This window comes from Triticum aestivum, chromosome 4A, assembly GCF_018294505.1.
Source record: "Triticum aestivum cultivar Chinese Spring chromosome 4A, IWGSC CS RefSeq v2.1, whole genome shotgun sequence".
Classification (NCBI taxonomy): domain Eukaryota; kingdom Viridiplantae; phylum Streptophyta; class Magnoliopsida; order Poales; family Poaceae; genus Triticum; species Triticum aestivum.
In genome coordinates, this window is record NC_057803.1 from 591,530,628 (window position 1) to 591,536,078 (window position 5,451).

The window sequence follows — 5,451 nt, forward strand, 5'->3', positions numbered from 1 at the left end:
TTTGTCAAAATGTTCATAACGTCTGCATATGCTCATGCAATAGGTCCGTCACCTAGCGGTGCATCAAGGACATAATTCTTCTGTGCAGCAATGAGGATAAACCTCAGATCACGGATCCAATCCGCATCATTGCTACTAACATCTTTCAACTTAGTTTTCTCTGGGAACACATATAAAACATAAACGGGGAGTAACATCGCGAGCTATTGATCTACAACATAGATATGCTAATACTACCAGGACTAATTTCATGATAAATTAAAGTTCAATTAATCATATTACTTAAGAACTCCCACTTAGATAGACATCCCTCTAATCCTCTAAGTGATAACGTGATCCACATCAACTAAACCATGTCCGATCATCACGTGAGATGGAGTAGTTTCAATGGTGAACATCACTATGTTGATCATATCAACTATATGATTCACGCTCGACCTTTTGGTCTCAGTTTTCTGAGGCCATATCTGTTATATGCTAGGCTCATCAAGTTTAACCTGAGTATTCCGCATGTGCAACTATTTTGCACCCGTTGTATTTGAACGTAGAGCCTATCACACCCGATCATAACGTGGTGTCTCAGCACGAAGAACTTTCGCAACGGTGCATACTCAAGGAGAACACTTATACCTTGATAATTTAGTGAGTGATCATCTTATAAAGCTACCGCCGAACTAAGCAAAATAAGATGTATAATAGATAAACATCACATGCAATCATAATATGTGACATGATATGTCCATCATCATCTTGTGCCTTTGATCTCCATCTCCAAAGCATCGTCATGATCTCCATCGTCACCGGCATGACACCATGATCTCCATCATCCTGATCTATATCAATGTGTCATCACATGGTCGTCTCGCCAACTAATGCTCTTGCAACTATTGCTATCGCATAGCGATAAAGTAAAGCAATTATTTGGCACTTGCATCTTATGCTATAAAGAGACAACCATAAGGCTTCTGCTAGTTGCCGATAACTTCAACAAAACAGATCATCTCATACAACAAAATATAGCATCTTGTCTTGACCATATCACATCACAAAATGCCCTGCAAAAACAAGTTAGACGTCCTCTACTTTGTTGTTGCAAGTTTTACGTGGCTGCTACGGGCTAAGCAAGAATCGTTCTTACCTACGCATAAAAACCGCAACGATAGTTTGTCAAGTTGGTGCTGTTTTAACCTTCGCAAGGACCGGGCGTAGCCACACTCAGTTCAACTAAAGTTGGAGAAACTGACACCCGCTAGTCACCTGTGTGCATAGCACGGCGGTAAAACCAATCTCGCGTAAGTGTACGCGTAATGTCGGTCCGGGCCGCTTCATCCAACAATACCGCCGAACCAAAGTATGACATGCTGGTAAGCAATATGACTTATATCGCCCACAACTCACTTGTGTTCTACTTGTGCATATGACATCTATGCATAAAACCAGGCTCGGATGCCACTGTTGGGGAACGTAGTAATTTCAAAAAAAATCCTGCGCACACGCAAGATCATGGTGATGCATAGCAACAAGAGGGGAGAGTGTTGTCTACGTACCCTCGTGGACCGAAAGCGGAAGCGTTAGCACAATGCGGTTGATGTAGTCGTATGTCTTCAAGATCCGAACGATCAAGTACCGAATGTACGACACCTTCGAGTTTAGAACACGTTCAGCCCGATGACGTCCCTCGAACTCCGATCCAGCCAAGTGTTGAGGGAGAGTTTCATCAGCACGGCGGCGTGGTGACGATGATGATGTTCTACCGATGTAGGGCTTCGCCTAAGCACCGCTACGATATTATCGAGGTGGATTATGGTGGAGGCGGGAACCGCACACGGCTAAGAGATCAATGATCAATTGTTGTGTCTTTGGGGTGCTCCCCTGCCCCCGTATATAAAGGAGCAAGGAGGAGGGGGCCGGCCAAGGGGAGGAGGCGCGCTCAAGGGGGGAGTCCTACTCCTCCTTTCCTCGTTGGAGTAGGAGAAGGGAAGGGAGAAGGAGAAAGAAGGAAGGGGGCGCCCCCCTCCCTAGTCCAATTCGGACCAGCCCATGGGGAGGGGTGCGGCCACCCTTTGGGGTCTTTTTCTCCTTTCCCGTATGGCCCATTAAGGCCCAATACGAATTCCCGTAACTCTCCGGTACTCCGAAAAATACCCGAATCACTCGGAACCTTTCCGATGTCCGAATATAATCGTTCAATATATCGATCTTTACGTGTCGACCATTTCGAGACTCCTCGTCATGTCCCCGATCTCATCCGGGGCTCCGAACTACCTTCGATACATCAAATCACATAAACTCATAATATAACCGTCATCGAAACTTTAAGCGTGCGGACCCTACGGGTTCGAGAACTATGTAGACATGACCGAGACACGTCTCCGGTCAATAACCAATAGCGAAACCTGGATGCTCATATTGGCTCCCACATATTCTACGGAGATCTTTATCGGTCAGACCGCATAACAACATACGTTGTTCCCTTTGTCATCGGTATGTTACTTGCCCGAGATTCGATCGTCGGTATCTCAATACTTAGTTCAATCTCGTTACCGACAAGTCTCTCTACTCGTTTTATGTAATGCATCATCTCGTAACTAACTCATTAGTCACATTGCTTGTAAGGCTTATAGTGATGTGCATTACCGAGAGGGCCCAGAGATACCTCTCCGACAATCGGAGTGACAAATCCTAATCTCGAAATACGCCAACCCAACAAGTACCTTTGGAGACACCTGTAGAGCACCTTTATAATCACCCAGTTACGTTGTGACATTTGGTAGCACACAAAGTGTTTCTCTGGTAAACGGGAGTTGCATAATCTCATAGTCATAGGAACATGTATAAGTTATGAAGAAAGCAATAGCAGATTACTCAACGATCGTGTGCTAAGCTAACGGAATGGGTCAAGTCAATCACATCATTCTCCTAATGATGACATCCCATTAATCAAATGACAACTCATGTCTATGGCTAGGAAACATAACCCTCTTTGATCAACGAGCTAGTCAAGTAGAGGCATACTAGTGACACTATGTTTGTCTATGTATTCACACATGTATTATGTTTCCAGTTAATACAATTCTAGCATGAATAATAAACATTTATCATGATATAAGGAAATAAATAATAACTTTATTATTGCCTCTAGGGCATATTTCCTTCACTGTCATCGGTGGCGACGTATGGCACCAGCGGTTAGGGCACCTGAGCAATAAAACTGTTTCCATGTTATCTAGTCATTTCCTTGCAAACTGTAATAAGGGTGTATCAAACACTTACGTTTGTACGGCATGCCAATTGGGCAGGCAGCCACGGCTGCCTTTTCCTCATTCACATTCCTTTACTAGTGCCCCCTTTCAATTAATACATTGTGATTTGTGGACCTCTCCTATTAGTAGCTTTTCTAGTTTTCAAAATTACTTAGTGATATTAGATGACTACTCACACTACTCCTGGACGTTTCCCCTACGCCACAAATCCGACACCGTCGACGTGCTTCACTGCTTCCATGCATACGTCCTCACCCAGTTCCACGCCTCCATACAATGCATGCAATGCGATAACGGGGGTGAATTCCTCACCACCTCCCTCCGTGATCTCTTCTCTCGCTATGGTGCATCCTTCCGTCTATCGTGCCCCCATACCTCCCACAAAACGGTAAGGCCGAGCGCCTCATCCGCACCACCAACGACATTCTGCACGTCCTCCTCATCCACGCCAATCTACCCCCCACATTCTGGGTCGAGGCCCTCCACACTGCCACCTACATCCTAAACCGGCGGCCGTGCTCTTCCATTGCATCCGAGATGCCCTATCATCGTCTCCTCGGCAAACATCCTACCTACGATCACATGCGCATATTCGGGTGCTTATGTTTTCCCAACACCGTCGCAACCAGCCCCCACAAACTCTCCCCTCGCTCCTCCCGGTGTGTTTTTCTTGGCTACCCCCTCGAACACAAAGGGTACCGATGCTTGGACATCTCTACGCGCAAAGTCATCATCTCACGTCATGTTACCTTCGACGAACACGTCTTCCCATATTTCTCTGGCGACACACCATCTACAGCCCCGCGTCGCACGTCCACAGAAAATCCCAGGCTCGATATCTTTCCCAGATCCCGAACCGCGCCTACCTCGTACCAGCTTCCTCCACTTTTGGTGGCAACCAATCGGCATGAACCCGCTGGACCCGCGCCTTCCAACCCAATCCCACCACCCGCTCCGGGATCCCCGCCCAATTCCGCCCGCTCGCTGCGCGCGCTACCGGCCACCGCTCCCCGACCCCACGCGTCCCCCACGTGCTCCCTGCTGCATGCCCATACGCCACCACATGCACGTACGCCATCGCCCGCTCGCACGCCCCCGCCCATCTCTGCGTCCCCGCACCATGCAGATCACGCGCCCCCCAATGCTAGCGGCCCCACGCCACCAACCTCCCATGCAGACTCCATGCCTTGCACGTCTACAGTACCCACGCCACGCCAGTCTCCTGCCGCTCCGCATGTACCCGCGCTGCCTCCTCGTGCCATCCCAGTTACGCCTCCGGTTAACTTTCACTGCATGCGCACACGAGCTAAAACCGGGTTTGCTCAGCCCAAGGCTCTCACCACCTCCTCTCCACCCCCGACCACCATCAGTCCCATCCCATCTTCCTTCCGGGTAGCTCTTCGAGTCCCCAATTGGTACAACGCAATGAAGGAAGAATATGATGCACTGACGCGGAATAACACTTGGAGTTTAGTGTCGCGTCCTGCAGGTACCAACGTTGTCACGGGCAAGTGGATCTTCCGCCACAAGTTCCACTCCGACGGCTCGCTTGCTCGCTACAAGGCGCGATGGGTACTCCGTGCCTTCACTCAGCGCACTGGCGTCGACTACGACGAGACTTTCAGCCCCGTCGTCAAGCCGGCGACCATCCGCATGGTTCTCGGTCTCGCCACCGGTAAGGGTTGGCCTATCCACCAGCTGGACGTCAAGAACGCCTTCCTTCACGGACATCTCGCGGAGACAGTCTACAATGCCCAACTGTCCGGCTTCGTCGATGCTACATCACCCTCGCACGTCTGTCGGCTGAACCGTTCCCTCTACGGCCTCAAGCAGGCGCCGAGGGCATGGTTCTTGCGCTTCACCACGTACCTGCGCTCCATCGGCTTCGTCGCGTCGCGGGCGGACTCGTCGCTGTTTATTCTCCGTCGTGGTGGGGAACTCGCCTACCTCCTGATGTACGTGGACGACATCATCCTCACCGCCAGCACTGTCGCCGTTCTCGACTCCGTCATCCAGGCGCTCCATCGCGAGTTCGCGATGACTGACCTCGGCGCCCTCCACCACTTCCTCGGGATCAACGTCACCACCTCCCCATGCGGCTTGTTCCTTTCTCAGGAGCAGTATGCGTTGGAGATCCTCGACCGTGCAGGGATGCTCAACTGCCGGCCACTCTCGACGCTCGTGGACA